Raw genomic sequence first — 22,417 nt, forward strand, 5'->3', positions numbered from 1 at the left:
ACCAAAGGAGTATTAGGAAGACTATTTTAAAAAGCAGGTTAAAAAATTCACGTCACTGTGACTCTTAAGAGATTTGTGTGCCTCTACAATATTTTTATCCTCTCAGTGCAACTTTGCACATTTTGAAAAACGGTAATGAGAGAAGAAGTATTTCACAACATTTGGTAATTAAGGCTGCCATCTCAAGGTTGGGAAATTCATGCTGATTTGGTGGTGGAGCCTAGGGAGGGCACGTGGCAAGGATATGATGTCATAGGATCCACTTTCTGAAGCTGCCATTTTCTTCAGGGTAACTAATCTTGGTTGCCTGGAGATCAGTTGTAATTCAGCTGTAATTCCAGAACAGGGGTCTGCAACCTGCGGCTCTCCAGATGTTCATGGACTACAATTCCTATCAGCCCCTGTCAACTGGCTGATGGGATGTGTAGTCCATGAACATCAGTTGTAATTCAGCTGTAATTCCAGAACAGGGGTCTGCAACCTGCGGCTCTCCAGATGATCATGGACTACAATTCCTATCAGCCCCTGTCAACTGGCTGATGGGATGTGTAGTCAATGAACATCAGCTGTAATTCAGCTGTAATTCCAGAACAAAGGTCTGCAACCTGCGGCTCTCCAGATGTTCATGGACTACAATTCCTATCAGCCCCTGTCAACTGGCTGATGGGATGTGTAGTCCATGAACATCAGTTGTAATTCAGCTGTAATTCCAGAACAGGGGTCTGCAACCTGCGGCTCCCCAGATGTTCATAGACTACAATTCCCATCAGCTGGCAGCAGTTGATTGGATATGTAGTCCATGAACATCTGGAGAGCTGCAGGTTGCAGACCCCTGTTCCAGAAGACCTCACGGTCCCAACCTGAGATTGGAAACTCTATTGGTATCTATTTACACTATATTTACACATTGCTTTCTTGCAGACAGTGCAGGTGAACAATGCTAGTTTCCTCTTCGGGTATTACTTAAGAGAAAAAAATGCAAGTTTGCATTAACCAAGACTCTTGGAAGAGAAAGAGCTGCTCTTTACATCTCAAAGAAACAACTGCAGCTTTAGAATTTGGTGGGCTTTGGGCCTCTCCACCTGAAAGAGGTAGTGTGAGCAACTGAGTCTCAGATGATCTGCAGAATGTTTGTGGTGGGCCCTTTGCCCACCAGAATGTTTGTGGTGGGCCCTTTGCCAGTCTTGGGGAAGATGGGAAAGGGACTCCCTTGCCACTTTCTAGAGCTGGCCCTCAACACAAATGGAATGAACGTTATCTCTTTGTTCTCGAATTTTGCAGGCTACAAACACAAGCATGCTACAAACACAAGCATGGCAACCTTTTAAGGAATGGCAATTTTAACCAGAGAAACTGATCTTTTAGACTGCATGAACAAATAATGACAATTCTTTGCCAATTCTTTTCTTTGTTTCATGCTATGGGGCAGTGGTTAAGAGCAGGTGAACTCTAATCTGGGGAACCGGGTTTGATTTCCCGCCCTACTTGAGCTGTGGATGCTTATCTGGGGGACCAGATTAGCTTGTGCATTCCAGCACATGCCAGCTGGGTGACCTTGTGCTAGTCACAGTTCTTTGGAGCTCTCTGTTGTATGTGTGGGGGCGGGGGAGGAAAAGGAGACTGTAAGCCCCTTTGAGTCTCCTTACAGGAAAGAAAGGGTGGGTATAAATCTTCTTCTATTTTATACAGTTATTGGGGGTGCGGGATCTTGAGTTTAGTAGATTAACCATGCATTGTGATTTGAATAGATTTAAAGCCTGCATGCCTAACATAATGCTATATTCCCATCATGAATTGTTTTTTATTTCTCCCCATCAAGGAAGAATTAGCTTCTTAAACATGATACAAGTAAGTAGCCCCATGTGTAATTTTGTTGGCAACAGAGCAGCCACACAGCATTCAAAATATATTCTAGTCATTCCTGGTTCAGAAAGTTGATTCATCAGTCTGGGGGATTAGATATACAAATGGATATGATAACATCCTTCTTCATTTATTTACTACATCTAATTGAATCTCTTATGAACTCATTTTTGGAGTGGCAGAGACAGATTTTTTTTGTTTTCAAAAATGGCCATCAGCTTGATGGCATAATACATAGGTGTCAAACCTGTGGCCCTCCAGATGTTATGGACTACAGTTCCCATCACCCCCTGCCAGAATCATGCTGGCAGGGAATGATGGGAACTGTAGTCCATAACATCTGGAGGGCTGCGAGTTTGACATCTGTGGCGTAATGTTACTTACAGGGAAAACCTAAAAGCTGTCAAGTTTCTTTAGAAACCACAAGAAACGCAATGGTAAAACCATACAGTTTTGGGTGATTACTAGAGAGGACTGATGTCACTTCTGGAAGTGACATGCTGTCACTGATGGCCACACCTCACCCCTCCACTCACCGGCTGGTTGTCAACTACTGCCCTATCAAGGTCAGTACTGTCTCCCCTGACTGGCAATAGTTCTCCAGAATCTCAAGCAGAGTTGTTCCACATCAATGCTTCATTTATCCCATGCCTCTCTCCCACAATGAGGACCCAAAGCAGCTTACATCGTTCCTCTTTCCTCCATTTTATTCTCAGAAAAACACTATGAATTAAGTTAGGCTGAAAGTGTGGACTGTCCCACTGCTTTTATTGCTCAGTGGAGATTCAGACCTGAGTCCCCCAGGTTTTAGTCCAACACTCTAATCACTGTATCACATTGCTCTTTTGGTGGTGTTCTGTCACTAAACTGTGATTCCTTCCTGTGTATGCTTTTCACAAGGAGACATACAGCCACTCCCTAGGGCCATTTCAGGTCAGAAAAACTGTGGTTCTGACACAAATCAATTTTATATGCCTTGTTTGTAGAGGGAAAAAAGCTGGATGCTCCATTCACATAGATTCTTCCAAGCAATAACCAAAACTACTAATAGGTTATTTGAATTTGAATTTAAAATAATCTATTATAGTTTGGAAATACTAAAGGTTCTGAAGATAACAATTCTGGAAAAAAAACCAGAGGCTTTCTTGTTGGGAATTATGGGAGAGGACTTTCCTAAGAATATAGAATGCTATTTATGTATATTACTGCATCAAGAACTTTATATGCACAAAAATGGAGAGATTATAAGATACCAACAAAGAGGACTGGATTCTGAAAGTTACAGAATATGCAGAAATGGCAAAGCTGACAATACTGCTAAGGGACAATAATTTGGACAACTTTTTAGAAAACTAGGAACCTTTTACAGAATATCTTTTGAAAACTTATTCAAATAGAGAAGTAGTAGCAGGGTTTGAAATCTAAAAAAAGCAGTAGATTGTCAACATTAGAATGCATTTTAAAATAGCTAATAACTATATGCATGAATCTAGAGCTAATTTCCAATCAAAGATGAGACAGCTGAAAATCAATGCATGGTGTATAATGGGTTGTATTTTATTTTTGCTTTTGTTTTTTTTTCTGTGTTTTTTTCCTGGTTGTGTGCTTTGTATGAGACATTTAAAAAATAACCTACTATATTTTATTATGCAACCATGTGTTGGGAGGCATAGAAGTATACTAGATGGGTGTCTTTCCCACAATGGTCTGTAATAATCACCCCAATCTTTGCTTGGAAGAGTCTAGTATAATCTTTTAATTCCCAGGCACATCTTTTTTACAGGTGTTCATCAACTTCCTCTTTTTAGCATTGGGATGGGGGATCTGAGAGGAAGCAATCATGTTGACGAAAATGAGCAGCTACAGGTGAAAACAGACCAAAATAATCTTCTTAAATGATGTTGTCAGTTTGCTGCTACTTCTATTAGATTTGCATTTTATTGCCTTTAATAGTGATCCAATAATGGGCTATTTCTTAGAGACAACAATAACAACTATATTTATTATTTATGAGGCACCTCTGCCTGTAGGTGCTGTACCGTAATTCAGTTAAAGGGAACAATCCCTGCCTCAAGGTTCATGATTTGTTTTTAAAAGGCCATTAAGAAGGGGAAAGAGACAGAAACGGAAAGGGGGAAAGAAGAAAGCACACAGATGAAAAGATCAAGCACCAAAAGAGAAGATACCTGTTTAGGCATGGGTTTAAGCACTGCTGAAGAAAGAGAGGGTTGATATTTCAGGGGTCACTGAACTGTTCAGAAAAGGCCAAGAGGAAAAGGATGAGGGCATGGAATAAAAAGAAACTCAAAGTTTTGAGAAAAACAGAGAATCAGCAGAGCAAACAAGGAGGCAAATAATAATGGGAAAATGAAACCATAAATAAAAATGAGCCAAAGTTCTATAAAGTAACTTAAACAGAACTGGAAAAGGAAATGGGAACTGGTGAAAGGAGCGTAGCAAAAAAGAAAGACTGATTGTGCACAGCAAACTTCTCACAACCTCCAAGAGACTTCACTGTGGAGTCTTTGTTTTGCAGTATGTTCAGTATTATTACCCACTGCCTACTCTGCAGAAGGCAGGCATTACCCATGAGCTGGCTTTTTGCATGTGTCCAGGAGAGAGCAATCTCCACAATCTCTGCTTGTTTTCACAGGTTCTCTATTGCACATGCGTGCTTTAATTTTCAACATAATCTAATTTTTGAAATATCAATATATTGAAATATCAATATAAAAAAGGCAAGCTATTACAGAAAAGTCCTGAATACAGCATCTGCACACTTTGCCTGATCACTGATTGTCTTTTATGGTGGGAAGTGATGTGAGAGTAATGGTGGTGCGCAAACCACAAAAGGACATCATGAACCACTTTTTGCTAAGCTTGCCAGGTTCCTGATCATCCCTCTCCTGATTTGCTGAAAACTCCACGCATCAAGACCAATGGCCTTTTCCAGGTGTGGTCTCAAATCACTGATTGCTTGTGTGTAAAAACTAGGAGCAGTGGAGATGTTCCAGCCTGTTGATCAATGAGAAGGAATAGTGATAGGGGACAATACACAGGCAAATTGGGTGTTTAAAGAGATCAACGCATGTTATTATTTTTACATCAAGATATTGATATATAGCTATGAGAAATTATTTTTTAAAAAACAATCCACGGTGGGAGGAGGTCACGGGCAATAAAAAGGATCTAGCAGGTCAAGAAGCGAGAAGGAGTCAGCAACAGGGAGGGGTGAGGGGGTAAGCATGCAAAGCAGCATGGGGAGAAGGAGGGGTGAGGCTAGACAGGCTGGCTGTGGGTGGAGGGAAGAGGTCCGGGGCAAAACTGTGATTATTGTCACAGCTGTGCTGCTCTGGCTGCAAAGAAAATTAAAATCATGCTACAAATGGTCTTGCTTTCTCCGGAGAGAATGGAAAGTGAAAGTGGAGCTTCAGGAAATACGTCTGTACAAGAAATCTTGCTGTGATGGACATTTACTCCCAACACGCAGAAGACATGTTGTGCATAATCAGCCAATGAAGTTGAACAAGAATCAAACTGCAGAAAAAATAATTAGTCACACTGGGAAAAAATAAAACTATGTCTTTGTCATGGAGGTAGAAAAAAAGAGTGAAATTCCAATTTTTAAAAGTGGAAAACAATGCACGTTTTATTGTTGCTTGAAGGAAAGAAGAGAAAGAGAGAAAGCAACCAAACAGTAAAGCCACATGTATATTCTAAAGTGCTGGAAAAAGAGTTTGAACATGCATTCCATGGGATTGCTTTGTATGACAACCAAGGTATGTTCATATCACTTCAATCACTCCTCAAAACAGATCTTCTCCCACACTGGGTTATGTGGTCCCATACTTGAGGAGAAGCAAGGATGAAAGCATCAGAAGAGACACAGAACAGAAAGATAGAGACAAAGAAGACTGGGACAAGCCAAGGGCTCTCAGGTTTCATTTAAGATTAAGAAAATTTAAATTTTACATTATACAAATCAATAATAGTACAGAAAACAACCCCCAAATCTGGACTAAAAAGTATGGCATAGTCAACCTACTAACAGTCAACCTCACTCATACTAGACTCACAGATCTGAACAACCTCATTGTTCCTCATCAAAAGACCAGAAATCCAAGTTGCCAAGTTCAGAATGTCATTCAGCATCAGACAAAATATACATATCAAGTTGGAACAATTTGCTGGCTGCTTTCACTCCATTCCTCTCCTAATTACAGTCTTTACTCCATGTGGCTTTTGTTTATGGAGATTCCATGCCCCACAGCTTAACAGAAAAGTTGGTTTGATCCAATTCATCAATTCGATATCATGTACCTGCTGGAATAATGCTGCTTTACACAACACAAGTTGTGCAAGAAGAGGGGCTTTATCTTTCTCTAATGGAAAGGCATTCTACAAAGTAGGAGTGATTATAAAGAAATAATTCCTTCACATGGGTATAAACAGGAACCACTGGAAGATGTCATTATGCCATTCTTAACAGGTACGCAGACATATGTCTGTGGAAAAGATCTTCAATAAGCCATCCAATCAAATATAGCATTAAGACAATAAGTTTTGTTAGAAAAGGAAGGTACAGAGAATCAGATCATTGGTACAGAAGGTATAATTGATATGGCGTACTCAACAACATAGCAGGAAGAAAATAATGTGGTATGACTATCCCAAATAATGCCTCTGGTTATACTGTTCTCCACCAACTCTGTATAATTCACCTAGGGGAGAGGTGGATATTATCTTCCCTGAGGCCTTCAACTACTGCTGACTTCTAGTGCAAACTATCACAACACTAGGGACACAGGATACACTGGGCATTCTTCTTGTCCACTGGCCAACTAATTGCCCAGTGGGCAGACTTCATGAGTCAGCAGAGATACTGCTGGATGTGTTATTGGAGACTCCTAGACTGATCATTCTGGGGGAATTCAATACCCATGTTGAGCTTATCTTGCCAGGACTGGCTCAGGATTTTATAGTCTCCTTGATTTTCTTTTTTTAAAATTTTTTTATTGTATAGAATGTTTATATAACTGTTACATACAATACATTTTTCGAACTATACATTTCCCCCCTTTTTCCCCTCCCTCCCCCTCTTCTTTTTCTCTGTTGTTCAAGCAAGCAGCAGAAGTTCCATTCTCCGTATTCTCTTCTTCCAGATTTCTTCGTTAAATCCGGCTTCTCTCATCCAGGTCTCAAACATTGTCCATATCTTCATAATATCTCTTAATTTCTCTTGCCATAGCATATGTCTCCTTGATTTTCTTACGCCTCTATCAAATTGTGACGGGCCCAACACTAGACTTAATTTTTTGCTGAGAATTGAGCGATGGTCTGGTTTAAGTGTTAGAGATTTGACCTGGTCTGACCACTACCTACTTGAAACCAAGGTGAATGTAGATCCAACATCCAGCATGAGAAGAGTCCCAGTTAAAATGGTCCTCACAATGATACTCTTGAATCCTACTGGATTGCAGAATGCTCCAGGGATCCAAACACATGCTTAGGATCAAAAACACGTGCTCAGTTGGGGCTTCACTGGGTGTATGGAATGAGAAGCTCCTTGAAACTAGCAACAAGGTTCTATGCCCACTTCTGTCCTTGCAGAATAAGCTGGTACCTTGCTTATTATGGAACTATGTGACCTGAAGAGGGCTGGGAGATGTCTAGAACAATACTGGTAGTGAATTCCTGCCAAATCTGAGAGATTATGCTGTACAGCCCATTGACGGTGGCAAATAAACATTACTGCTCTGCTACTATAGTATCAGCTAACTCACAACTATCCTGATTGCTCAACGTAGCTTAGCAACTGTTGATACCAAAATCTCAGCCTTTATTGTCTCAGGAAGAGACAATTACCTGTGATACATTTGCCATGTTTTTTTTGGTTGTAAAATATCGAGAATATGCTCTGACTGGAATGCCAGTTGCAACACAGGCATACCAGGAGACAGGACATATACCACCTGGTCTATAAATGAATAATTCTGTCCCAGTTTCCATGATGACTGTCAACAAAATCCTGGGATCAGTGAAGACCACTACTTGCATTCCCTTACCCATCCTGGCTGCTAAAAACATAGAAGGACAACATCAACAAACACTTAGTATCTATTGTAAATCAATCACTAAGAGTGCCTTCCCTCAGACACTCAAAGAGGTGGTTATCTATCAGCTACTTTTCAGAAAAGCGATGTGGCCAATTATCACCCTGCCCTATCTTGGCAAAGATTGAGAAAGCAGGCACAGACCAAATGTAAGTCTTCTTGGATAACTCATCTACTCTAGATCCTTTTCAATCTAGTTTCAGCTGGGCTACAGGACAGAGACAGCTTTAGTTTACAACCTTTGACTGAGTGTAAACAAAGGCCATGCCTCCTTGTTGCTCTTGTTGGACTGATCTGCTGCCTTTGAAACCGTAGATCAACCATCTTGTTTAAGTGCTTGGAGAGACCGGTAGGTATCGGAGGATGCGGGCTAAACTGGTTCAAATTAATCCTTGCAGATCAGACTCAAAGGATCGCTGTAGGAGACCAGTTATCATCACAGTGGAGTTCCTGTGGAGTTCCACACAGTACAATTCTCTCTCTCATGCTTTTTAATCAATAAAGTCCTTAGGACAAATCATTTGTAGCTTTGGAGTTGGGTGTGATCAATATGCAGATGGTGGCCAGCTCTGCATAACCCTATCCAAATCTCCTGAATAACTGCCTGGCTGCTGTGGTAAATTGGCTAAGAGTGAACAAACTGAGACTAAGTGCTGCACACTTTTTATGGAGTTCAGCTGACCCTTGGGGTTACTTATACCAGATCCAACTTTATAACCGGAGAAGCAAGTTAATGCAGTTGCTAAAAAGGTTTACTTCCAACCTATCCTAGCTCAAAAGATGGCCCCTTACCTTGAGAAGGCTGATCTGGCCAACGGGATCCATGCTACAGTAACATCAAGTCTAGACTACTGCAATGCACTGTACATTGGTCTCCTCTCAAAATCAGTTTGGAAACTCCAGCAGGTACAGAATACTTCAACTTCGCTATTATCGGGAGCTAGATGGACATGATATGACTCTTATCCTGGCTGCACACCAGCTACAGGGATCAATTTAAGATATTAAGTAATAGATATCACATACAAAATTCTTCATGCCAAAGTCCCTCATCTTTTGAGACCATTCACCACACCCTCTATGTTCTACCATGACTGCTTCATTCATCAGAGCTGGGTCTTCTGTAGGTGCCAATCAGCAAGAAGGCAAAATCAACAGTTGCCCATACATATGCCTTCTCCATGGTGGCTCCTGCCTTGCAGAACAGCCTGATCTGAGGAGGTCAAAAAGGCTTTTCTACAACAGGCAGTAGAGCTGTACTCTACTGATTCACAACATTACCTAGAAAAATTATTTAAGGACTATAGGATCATATTATGGAATCTTGCATCGTTTAATGTGTCATGTTAATAGTTATGCTTTCCTCCAGTTCTGTTTTTAGACTTCTGGTTGATTCCACAACCCTCATTCTAATGTATTTATTTATCGAGTGTCCCATCCATTAATTATATTGACTCGCTCTGTGTGGTGCAGTGATTAAGAGGGTGGACTCTAATCTGGAGAACCAGGTTTGATTCCCTTCTCTTCCACATGAGCGGCACACTTTTATTTGGTGAACCAGATTTGTTTCCCCACTCCAACATTCCTGCAGGGCCTTGGGTTCAAGTCCATTCAGAACACCTGTTTGGAGTATGTGTGCACCTATCTTCAGATTTAAGATGGGGGCACACCTGGGAATGAGATATATAGATGCCTGCTAATTGGACTCTCCTTAAAATTGCACCAAGGCCATGATCTGCTCCAAACTGTCTGCTGTAGCATAGGGAACCTCTGTGGTGGCAGCTTATTCACATGGTGAGCTGTTCCCTGCGAAAGAGATATTTTGTGAGGAGCAATCCACAGCAGATCCATTTGGCACCAGAGTCCAGCATTTAGCCTTCAGAAAAAGCAAGACATGCTTTCAAAATGAGAACATGGTGATTTTTGCATTATCTGACGGCAGAGCTGAGCTCATGAAAAGGCCCTTTGTCAGGCTTTGTGCCTAATGTGAAATGAAAGGCATCCAAGTCTTTCTCTCTTTTCCATCTCACCCAGGAATGGATGTGGATGACCTGATTTCTGAAGAGGTGCTTGGAATCACTAATAGCTTGATTGATGGCAAATAAACTGAAGCTCAATTCAGATAAAACCGAGGGTCGATCTTTGGACCATGAAGGTGGTGGTATTCAATCACTAGATGTACTTCCCTTTAAAGATCAGGTTCACAGCTTGAGTGGGCTTATAGATCCAGGTTTGTTTACACACACTCAAGCATCATTTACAGCTTGATGCATCTTTCACCTCATATGGTTTGTGTACCAGCTGTTTCCCTTTCCGGGAAGAGATGATCTAGCCACAGTTATCTATGCTACAGTAACGTTCAAGCTCAATTACTGCAATGCATTATACTGCGGGTGCCCTTGAAAAGTGTTCAGAAATGGTAACAGATCCAAAATACAGGGCAAAGCTGTTGACTGGAACATGCTGTTGTGATCGTATCACTCTTGTCCTGAAAGACCTTCATCGTTTCGAGGCACAATTAAAGTTGCTGATGTTAATCTGTAAAACTGAAAACTGTCTTGGAGCAAAGAATCTTTGCCCGTGAATTATAATCTTCTTCAGATTTCACCAACAGCCCCCAACTCTGGTTCTTTTGTGTGGTGGCATCCTCCACAAGTGGGGTTGTCTTGTTAGCATTACTACCATGACTACCTGGTACATCCACGATTTGAACGGTTTTAGATTGTAGTGCCTCCGATCTACTGCTGAATGTGTTAAAATCCAAACTATGCTATTTTGGTTCCATCTTGTTTCACACTTGAGATAGGTTACACTTGAGATAATCTCTCCTCCCCACCCCCACCCATTTCAGAAGAGCCACAATAAACAGGTCTACCACTTCAGTCGCAGATCATTTACAGCACAATTTGCTTGCATTTAACATGCGTTCTAAAGTACAATTATACACACACGCATCCTTGCCCAAAAGCATCGGAATACTTCAAATCGCAACTACAGCATATTATTAGTTCTCTTTTGGCTTTAAAAAAAAATCCTTCTCATTCTTTGTTGTTACACTTTTTATTTCCCTCTTTGAACCTTTTTTTTCTCATATTTTATATATGTATCTCTGCCTTCACAAGATGTCACCGAATCTATCATGTGGCTGTCTCAACCCCCTGCTATTTGCTTCAACCCCTTGGGGCGAACAAGACTCAAGCACTCAGGGCAAGTTCAAAGTAATCTCTTGTCATATTACACTGTACCATTACAAATGTCTTGCTTTGTGCAAGTCATTTTTTTTTCCAACGGCCTATGCTTTGAGAACAGAGACCATGCATTTAAAATAAGCACAACTTCAGCTGCAATGTAAGGCTATTCGGTCAGTCTATTCTATCAGAAGATGGGAGGGGTTCTGTCAAGAGGGAACTCAGGATGCAAAGGCACAATGCACATTATAATCAACTTGCAAGGTGCCTTGGCATCCTCTTTAAAACACTTACCGTATATACTCGTGTATAAGCCGAACCGTGTATAAGCCGAGGCATCTAATTTTACTACCAAAACCTGGGAAAACTTATTGACTCGCGTATAAGCTGAGGGTGGGAAGCCGGGAGGCAGAGGGAGCTCCTTATTTGGGCAGTGACTCCCCTTGATGTCACTGCCCAAATAAGGAACTCCCTCTGCCTGCCGGCTGGATGGGCTTCCTCAAACCCAGTGGGAGGCAGAGGGAGCTCCTTATTTGGGCAGTGACATCAGAGGGAGTCACTGCCCAAATAAGGAGCTCCCTCTGCCTGCCAGCTGGCTGGGCTTTCTCAAAACTCAGCCGGCAGGCAGAGGAAGCTCCTTATTTGGGCAGTGACATCGGGGTTCCCCCTTCACCCTCCGAGGAGGGCAGCAACAAGCGGCTTGTGCAGCTGCAGGGAGGTCCTCCCGGGCCATGCCTCCAGCCTAGGCAGAGGCCTGAAGAGCCAGCTGGTAAGCGGTGACTGGTGTATAAGCTGATAGGGCATTTTTCAGCCTTAAAACAGGGCTGAAAACCTTGGCTTATATGCAAGTATATACGGTAGTCCACTATCTGACTGACATATAAAGACTCAGACATCTCCAGTCCATGTCTGGCAAAGAAGAAGAGGAGGAGGAAAAGGAGTAGTGGTTTGGATTTATATCTCACCTTTCTCTCATGAAAGGAGACTCAAGGTGGCTTACAAGCTCCTTTCGCTTCCTCTCCCCACAACCTTGTGAGGTAGGTGAGGATGAGAGAGTTCCGAAGAACTGTGATTAGCCCAAGGTCATCCAGCAGGAAGACAGGAGTGTGGAAACACATCTGGTTCACCAGATAAGCCTCTGCCACGCAGGTGGAGGAGTGGGGAATCAAACCCAGTTCTCCAGATTAGAATCCACCTGCTTTTAACCTCTACACCCCGCTGGCTCTCAAAGCGAGCTTTGACTTCTGAAAGCTTATACCCTGAAAATCTTGACAGACTCTAAAGTCCAACTGGACTTGAATATAACTCTTCTACTGCAAACCAACACAGATACTCTCTGAAATTTACACTCCAGATTGTCTTCATTTTGAGTAAATATGGTATGTAAAAGAATAATCAGTGAAGATGGAAAAAATTAGGATGTGCAAAATCAAAAAGAAGGAGGGAATGGCCCTTCCAGCTGACCCACACTGGAAACAGCCTCATCTTAAGAGATGGGAAAACTGCCACTGGCAAGCTAGAATCATCATACAGAGCTTCAATGGAGCCATGCTGAGTATAAAGAAAGCTTTCTCCTATATCTGTATAAATAGAGCCTATGGAGCTATGGAGGGGGCATAATGAGTTCATGCTTCTATCACTGTAAACTATGGAAGAGCAGCACTGCTTTCCCCAATCTTGCAAGACAATCAAGTCTTAACTATAACAGCCGATCACAACCAGCTATGCCAGTGATAGCGAACCTTTTCGAGACCGAGTGCCCAAATTGCAACCCAAAACCCACTTAGTTATCGCAAAGTGCCAACACGGCAATTTAACCTGAATACTGAGGTTTTAGTTTAGAAAAAATGGTTGGCTCTGAGGTGTGTGTTACTCAGGAGTAAGCTTGGTGGTAGTTCGTGGCTTTGCTTTGAAGCAACCGTGCAGCTTTTTGAACCAGTGACCCCAGGAGGGTTTGCTCAGAAGCAAGCCCCATTGCCGAGGCATCTAATTTTAGTACTAAAACCTGGGAAAACTTATTGACTCGCGTATAAGTGCTTCACATGAAAATCAGTGAGGGTTAACAGCTGTTAACAGGGTTACCTACACTGCTTCCCCAAAACTAGGTCTTAGGTTTAATGCTAATAATCGAGCCCAGTGGCCCAGGCCAGCCTAGATGAGTGTGTGTGGGGGCGATTTCCCCCCCACATGACGAACTCTGTTAGCGCATGCCCACAGAGAGGGCTCTGAGTGCCACCTCTGGCACCCGTGCCATAGGCTCACCACCACTGAGCTATGCTCTCTTACCTTTCTCATCACTAAATCTCTGGACTCCAACCCCACCCCCCCAAAATGAATAATCTTTGAGCAGTGATTTGCACAAGACCACTTTGAATTAAACAGGTTGAATTAAACAGGACTGTAGACCTTTTCTCAGGAAGAACCATATTCATGGATAGCACATTGTTAAATATGTTAAATACCTCACATCTGAATGTATTTATTCCATATGCGTGGGGTGTAATTCATAGATACTGGAAGAGCGGAACAGGGCAAGGCTCCTGGAGCCAAACCTCATTTTGCAGATGCTTTTGTCAATGCACAACCTGTCAAGAGCAGAGGGCACACAGGTACAGACTGTAATACATTCTGTATTTCATTTATTTATTTTGTAAAAGGCATTAATCCATTCTTGGGACCATCTTGGTTGACCTTGGGTTAGTCACAGCTTTTCAGAGCTCTCTCAGCCCCACCTACCTCACAGGGTGTTTGTTGTGAGGGGGGGAAGGGCAAGGAGATTGTAAGCCCCTCTGAGTCTCCTACAGGAAAGGGGGGATATAAATCCAAACACTTCTTCTTCTTCCCCTCTCAGAATTTAAAAATTTAATTCAGTGGTACCCCTCCCTTATATGTACGCTCTGTGTTATGTTCATAATACATTATACATCGCAGAGTCATGCAAAGAAACTGGCATAAAAAGATGCTTTTTAAATGACTTTGCTGATCCCCCCCTTCAACTTTCCCCTCAGACACATCAATATTAAATACCAATTAGATACATTTACTAATGTCTCTTCAGCCCACTCTGCTTTAGCCATGGGAGGCAAATGAAGATTCTGGGGACAAGAGGTGGATGAGAAGAACTGGAGAAAGGAAAGGGTTCGTCCAAACTTCAGGACATAGTTTCCCAAGAGCACATCAAAATCAACACTTTAAAAATAACACACCCCCCCTCACTGTTTTGGAAAGCTGTTATAAAAAATAGCTGGTGGAGGAGGGGGCAGAAGAAGATGTTGTGGGTTGAGGGTTTTTTCTCTGTTTTTTAAGGAGTCAGCTCTGGTATTGAAAACAAACACCTGGATAAGCCCTGGTGAACTCCTGAAGTAAATTAAGTAATTAATTACAGAGACAAAAAGTACCATCCTAGGTTTCAGGATCACACTGGAATTTTAGAGGAATAGCCATCTTACTCTATGTAGCAAAACTTTAAAAAGGAATGTAATGCTACTTTTAAGATTAATAAATTTCCTCTGTGTGTGTGTGTGTGTGTGTGTGTGTGTGTGTGTGTGTGAGTGGGGGAGAGAGAGAGAGAGAGAGAGAGAGAGAGAGAGAGAGAGAGAGAGAGAGAGAGAGAGAGAGAGAGAGAATGAGCTCAGGGAGCCAACTATTTTTATATGGGAATATTTCTGCGATGACAGCATAAGACCCCCAACATCACTCTGTCACTCTCGGTGCCAGCAGAATATAAAGAAGAAGACTCCACCAAAATCAAAGACAGTGTATTCCACTGCTGAACAGCTCATACTGTCATAAAGTTCTTCCTAACGCTTATGTGGAATCTCTTTTCCTGTACCTTGAATCCATTACTCCTTGTTCTAATATGTGGAGCAACAGAAAACAAGCTTGCACCATCTTCAACATGACATCCCTTCAAATATCTAAACATGGCCTTCAGGTCACCCCTCAACCTTCCTTTCTCCAGGCTAAACATACCTAGCTCCTTGCGCTGCTCCTTATAGCGCATGGAATTCAGACCTTTTACCATTTTGGTTGCCCTCCTCTGGGTCACTGTGGTGTGGTTGCTGGGGACAACGGCGTGGCTCCAGCCTTGAAAACCTAGCTACAAACTCTTTTTCCTGCGAGCCACTCACTAACCATATCCTTCAGGGAGCAGACTAGTGGTGCCACAATTATACCAACCAGCCAGCCAGCCACCGCAGCACAGCCGGCCCTTAGAATTGCAGGGGCCCCGTAGCAAATGCTACTGCATTGGATGCATGAAATGAATCCTCAATGAGCAGAAGGAGCTAAACACATTTTGAAAAGAATGGTGAACACTGAGATTGAAAAGCTATAAAATATTAGAGGCATCTCTGAGAATTTGTGGCAATTGTATGCAAAATTCATAAGTACAAGATGAGTATAGTGACAGTTCGCAACTGCCGTAATAGAGCTGGGTTAACCCTGGTTAACACAATTAATTACATTTATTGTTAGATACTATTCCAGCAATTATTTTAATAAACAATTATCAGTGCTGCAACGTGTTACTCCTGCCACAGTACGCTTTCCTGTTTATAAAGGACAGCAATTGTAACAACCCTTAAAAAGCATTCTGCCGGGAAGCTGTGATCCCTTGCTATGAATGAATAAACAATATATTTTTAAAAAATTAAAAAATGGAAGAAAATTATATCTCAGGAAATTGTAGGTTATTTACCATGAAACTAGGTTGTGCCATATACCATATGTGCCATATGTGCCATAATGTGCCATAATGGGATCCCATAAGTTTCCCTTAAATATCATCCTACTAACTCTTAAGGCCTCAGACCAAAGATTAGATATTGAATCCATGGGGAGTAGCAGAGCTCAGAGGAGACTGGCCAAGGATTGGAGGGGTGGTTCCAAATTCATAGTCATATGTCTAAGGATGGCAGGGTTGAAGGGCACTCAAGTAAGGAAGCCTTCCCCAGAGATATTTGTCTGCCCCTTCAATCACTGTCTTCTGTCAGTGGGTGAACAGTTTTTTTCTTGTGGATGTTTCATCTGACCAGAGGCGTAGCTGGGCCAGAGCGCGCCCGGTGCACACTCTGGCTTTTTTTGTGTCCCCCTGCGGCCCCCCCCCACTTACTTTAGCAAACCACGCAGGTTGGAGAAGAGGCCTGCCTGTGTTCCCTTCCAGGCTGCAAAAGACCTGGTGGGAACTACATTTCCCAGGGTCTCTTCTCCAGCTTGCTCTGTTTGTTAAAGTAACTGTGTGTGGGGAACTACATTTCCCAGGGTCTCTTCTCCAGCTTGCTCTGTTTGTTAAAGTAACTGTGTGTGGGGCACCGCAGGGGGAAGGGTTGGGGGAATTTTCTGCCCCCCACGTGATCCAAAGCCGTGTGCCTGGTGCGTGGCGCACCTCCCCATCCTCGGGTAGCCCCGCCACTGCATCTGGCATTCCCTCAATAATTCCAACAACCTTCCTGCCTGATTTTTTTACTTGCTGTTTTTATGTATTTATGATAGTTTCGGTACACACTCAGCAGATGTGATGCTCTTCCCTCAGCAGTGCTTGAGGGTAGATATAAAAAAATTCCATATATCGACAGGCTTTGTCCATGTGATATGGGGGAAATAGAGACCCTGACACATATTTTTTTACGATGCTCCACTCACAAAGAAATGAGGGCAAAACTGTTTGACTCTCTTCCAACATCAATTTTTCTTGGCCCTGAGGATTGTGCCATGGAAAGACTATTAGAAGATGCCAATCCGAATATAACCAGAGAGGTGGCAAAATTCAGTGCTTATGTGGTTAAAAGGCATGGACAAGTAGGGCAATAAAAATAGGAACTTTGGATTAATGATTTTATCTTTTATTCAAATTTTATTCCAGTTTTTAACTTGAACTTATATTATGGTTTGGACAAACAGTCTTTGGAAACTGGTTACCTCAATTTTATTTTGTATCTGGTCTGGAAATGTACTATCTGGATTTTATGTTTTATATCTGATATTTTCTGGTCTTTGACCGAAATAAAATATTGATTGATTGATTGGTAGTTTGGGTTTTAACTGATTTTATTATGCGCTTTTAATACCCGGTTGTTTTTCATTGCCAGCCACGTCCATAGCCCTGATTGGGCAGAAAGCCATGGTAACAAATGTTGTAAATAAAATAAATAATTATAAACACAAATAGTACCCTGGAAGCAGACTATCCTGCTGACAGATTTATATTTACTTCCCTATCCATTGTGGAAATGTTTCACATAATCCACCATATGGTTTTCTGGGTTGGTTCGTTCCAACTTATTTTGCTTGAGCTCACTCGCTTCTCTGCCTTGTTACAGCCCTTCTCACAAGCTCCACAATCCTCAGCAGTCATTTTGACGGTCAAAGGGCACCCCCTCCTCCTGTTTCACTAGCAGAATATCTGGCTGGATCCAACCCACCGTTTCCTGTAAGGCTGCATCTTGCTAGCAACTCAAAGTCATATTTGTGCTCCTGATTTCTTTCCTTTGCTTGCCGTTTTCCGACTGGCAAATCCCCAGCTGGCAAACAAAACTGCTTATTGATCGTTTGCTCCTGAATGCCTGACCTGGCTCTTTGTGCTGCTAAATTTCATCACATTTCTGTTACTCTAGAACACGAAGTCACCCATTTTGCCCTGGATTAGTTCCCAGGGAGGATCAGAAAAAACAGAACAAGATAAAACGCTGAGTTTCGTCTGCAAATGTGATCAGCAATCCCTATTCCCTGAGCTTAATACTGTTAACTAAAAATATTCAGTGGAATGGATTGCAGAGCCAAATGGGTTTGCCTCCCTCTCCTGTTACACGCTTGCCTGATACCGCTTAAGTGACTCTTCCTAGCACACAAGACAAAAGGGAGTGAAAGCTGGCTAAACAGAGGGGATATCCATAGTAATTGGTGCTGGCAGCACCGTCAGTCTACTGCCAACCTGATATAAAGTTGCACTGGAGGCTGAATGCTGACTATTCAAGTCTGTGGAGAAATTTTCTGTTCGTTCTAATTAAAACAGTATAATGCAATTCATGAGCTGTTTCTGGATCATCGCTTCCCTTACTTTAATGGAAATCAACGAAAAAGAAGTCGGGCTTTGCGAGGAGGAAATGAAAGTACAATCTCCCAGCTGCAGCAAAACAAAGGCCAACTGTTGTTCAACCAGACAAGAATGGATCGTTGACCCACAGAACCGAGTGGGTCATTAGCACCCCTAAATAGCACCCAGTATTTCTATGGCTTGCTTAGCAACTCCACGGGGATCATTACGCCTCGCGTCTTATGCTTCGGACACAGTAAAACGGCACGTAACTGGCAAACACATTTTCATTTGCACTTGTTTGAAATGAGGGCTTTCATGAAACACTCTGAAGTGAGAAAAAAAAGCACGGTGCTATATTATCCTGCTGCACCTGACAAACAGAATGTAGTATTGTTAGCAGGGTTGTCAACTGGAAATTGTAGAATGAATCAATTTCATTCTCAGGGTAGCCAAGCACTGCGCTGAGGAGGCTTGCTTTGGGAAGGCAAAAAAAAAAAAAAGAGAGATGAGCTTAACAGCTATACATAAAGGGAGTGAATGCTGTCATCAGCTGATCTGAGGGAAATGTAACATACCTCTTCCATGCAGGAACAAAGAAAGAAAGAAGAAGAGGAGTAGCTTGGATTTATACCCTCCCTTTCTCTCCTGCAAGGAGCTTCAAAGTGGCTTACAAACTCCTTCCCTTTCTCTCCTTGTGAGGTAAGTGTGGCTGAGAGAGTTCTGAAAGAACTGTGACTAGCCCAAGGTCAACCAGCAGGAATATGTATGAGAGGGGAAATAAATGTGGTTCACCGGATAAGAGTCCACTACTCTTAACCACTACACCAAGCTGGTTCCGCGTTAACATGCCTTTAATTTACTGGTTTCATAAACAACTATATTGATTGTAACCTGTCTTCAGACCATGGTGAAGGTAAGCTACACATTTTTAAAAATATAACCTCTATTGCTTTCTTAGCCTGATGCACTACAGAACTTGCTCAAAAGCAGACTGACACAGAAGAAGAGTTTGAAGAAGAGTTTGGATTTATATCTCCCTTTTCTCTCCTGCAGGAGACTCAAAGGGGCTTACAATCTCCTTGCCCTTCCCCCCTCACAACAAACACCCTGTGAGGTAGGTGGGGCTGAGAGAGCTCCGAGAAGCTGTGACTAGCCCAAGGTCACCCAGCTGGCGTGCGTGGGAGTACACAGGCTAATCGGAATTCCCCAGATAACCCTCCACAGCTCAGGCGGCAGAGCTGGGAATCAAACCCGGTTCCTCCAGGTACACGAGCTCTTAACCCACTACGCCACTGCTGCTCCCTGGGCAATTATCCTGACTCATTAGAACATGATAGTGCCACTACTGACCCACATTTAGGAAACCGTTGAAGTCAAAGAGTTGGTTGCAACCGGGTTTTCCACTGGGGAAGAAAAGAGTCCCCTTTGACCAGCAAAAAAGATTATTCTGAGGACCATGGGACTTGCATGGATAAAAGTGATGCAGGATGGGGGCGGCAATAAAGAAGAGAACTGGTCATGATTAACAAAAAAGGCAGTTGGATACAATCCAGTGTAATTGAATCTGTTTGCAGATCTCATTTTGGCTTCATGATAAGTGTCTGTTATGCCAATCAATATTCCTCCTCATTTATGAAGGCATAAATATAATGTCTTCAGGATGTTATAAAAAGCATTTTGAGGAAGAAATTCGCATAGCTCTCTCCCCCAAAATGTATTCAGCCCATTTTATTTCTCTCAACCTAGGTTTTTCAAAAATTGCTAAACTAGCACCCCCCCCCCCCCGCCCCCAGGTTGAAGATGTTTCCTACCTGCTGACCGAACAAAAGTAGGCAGGAAAAACTTTATTTCTCCTGCCCAAATCTCTTACTTCCATTTTTGCTGCTCGCACCCATCATTTTGTGTACTGCAGGAGATTCTCTGAAGGTTCCCCAAGGAGGTTTCCTCTAATTGGAGCTCATCCACGCACAATTTCTGTATGAAAAGTACAATAGAGTTTGTTTTGCTTAGAGATTCACGCATTATCTGCAAAGCTACAGCGACTCAGTTAGAGAAGCTGCTATATGCGCAGATTTGTGTCACGTGCATGGGATTGCTAGGCAAAACAAACTTTATTCATCTACTCTTACACCGAAATTGTGCGCGGATGAACTCCAACCAGAGGAGATCTCTGTGGAAAACCTTTACCAAATGGCGAAGGCATGGAGAATCTCTGCAGCAGGACACAAAATGGCGAGTGCAACAGTGAAACTGACAAGAGCTGTGTGTAACAGGTGGGGGGAAAAGATCTGTTTTGGCTGGCTGTGTGTCAACAAAAAAAAGCCAAAACAGATCTTTTAAAAACGTCTGCAGGACGTTTTATTTCTGCTATACGGAAACCACCATTGTATTCCAGCTCCTAAAATGTTATGTAAGGACACGATTGAATATAAGGTTGCCACTGCTTTACCCTCCACTCTCCAAGTAACATAATTTACATAATATGCAAAGTAACAGAGCTAATTACACAATTTGGATGTACTAAATTAGCTTGGTTAATCTGCATAATTCCCAGCCAGCTTTATCCCTGTTCTTACCACATGCGGAACACAGCAGGGAAGGGAGCAATAGGAAGCCTTCTGAACTGCCAGGGGAAAAGGGCTACTGACACCAGCCTTTCTCTAAGACTCCAAGAGTGCTTGCTACAGAAAGAAAAAGCAAGTTTGTGCACCAGTTGTTTACTGATCAGACTTCATTTCTGGATGTATATCTGTTCTACTGATCTTCACGTTTGAACGCACAAGATTTCAACACCTCTTTTTCTGTGATCAGGCTTTGCTCCTTCAATAGTTACTGTTTTGCTTTACCTGAAATCTTTCCTCTTCTAATCTTCGCACAATTAATATTAGTTTTCTAAGCAGGATCAACTGTTCGTGCAAACTGGGCCACTGGGCTTTTCTCTCTAATTTGAGTTTTGCCCACTGTTAATTTCCTGCCATCAAGCAGAGAAACATCCTAGTGCTTAACACCAGTTCCTGATAACCATGTCTAGATTTTAAGCACACCAGAATTGCCTTGAAGGTTCAGGCCAAGGGTTTTGGAAATCAGCATTCTGTTCCCAACAGCCAGCCCAGCCCAAAGTACATTGTCACCCTGAAAGAAGTATAACGACAGGCTCCTCTCCTGCTGTTGTTGGCAAGGTCTGAACTGAGCCCCTGTGCCATACTGCTGCAGAAGCCAGCCGTAGAGTGGGTCTAACAGGGACCCCTTTCGCACACGCAAAACAATGCATTTTCAAACCACTTTCACAACTGTTTGCAAGTGGATTTTGCTATTCCGCACAGCTTCAAAGAGCACTGAAAGCAGTTTGAAAGTGCATTATTCTGCATGTGCGGAATGAGCCAGGGAATGCTCACTGGCACCTATCAGGGAGGCATGCTCTTGTGAAGCATTGCCACCTCTTCTTTGTACTACTATAGATAGTTGCTTGAGTTGTTTGGCCAAAGAACCAGCCCTGCCAAGAGTAGCTAGTTCCTTGAAAAGTTTACAAGCAGTGCTTGAAGCATCATTCTTAATACTGTTTGCCTCCAACATCAGGGATGTAGACATATTAGAGGAGGAAGAGTTTGGATTTATACCCCACCTTTCTCTCCTGTAAAGAGACTAAAAGGGGCTTACAAATTCCTTTCCTTTCCTCTCCCCACAACAGGCACCTTGTGAGGTAGCTGGGGCTGAGAGAGTTCTGAAGAACTGTGACTACCTCAAGGTCACCCAGCAGGAATGTAGGAGTACAGAAACACATCTGATTCACCAGATAAGCCTCCTTTGGAAGAGTGGGAATCAAAAGCAACCAGCAAAGAAAATGAAAATGCAGAAAAGTCCAAAGTATCCTAAATGACTCAGTATAAGGCAGCTCATGTTCACACCCATAGCACAATGTGTCTTCTGTGGATCTCTGTGATTCATAGCTCAGTGTTCCTCCTTGATAGTTCCAAACCTTATGGGACTAGGCACAGTGGTATACGGTTTCCTTGAAAGGACGAGTTTAAGAAGAATTTCATTTTGCTTGAAAAGGCACACTTTATTAGTTAGTGGAAGTGACTGGTTACCTTGGCTCTGATGACTAAAACCTTCTGCTGGATTCTGTGAAACTTGGCTTTCCTCCTGTTCAGAGGTTTGTGCCGGTAATTTGTGCCTGTAAACTATGTCAAGGAATCCAGCTACTGTCTGGGCTTTTA

General features: G+C 42.5%; 1 long non-coding RNA gene across 1 annotated transcript; it reads right to left on the minus strand.

Moving 5' to 3' along the window:
- Nucleotides 1–12,812: 12,812 nt before the first annotated feature.
- On the minus strand, nucleotides 12,813–20,486 carry LOC125425801. The gene is made up of 3 exons (XR_007243452.1): nucleotides 20,359–20,486; nucleotides 19,074–19,075; nucleotides 12,813–12,826 (listed from the first exon to the last, which is right to left on the minus strand). It is a non-coding gene; the product is annotated as an uncharacterized LOC125425801 (long non-coding RNA).
- Nucleotides 20,487–22,417: the final 1,931 nt, after the last annotated feature.

This window comes from Sphaerodactylus townsendi, linkage group LG02 (genome assembly GCF_021028975.2).
Source record: "Sphaerodactylus townsendi isolate TG3544 linkage group LG02, MPM_Stown_v2.3, whole genome shotgun sequence".
NCBI classification, from domain to species: Eukaryota; Metazoa; Chordata; class Lepidosauria; order Squamata; family Sphaerodactylidae; genus Sphaerodactylus; species Sphaerodactylus townsendi.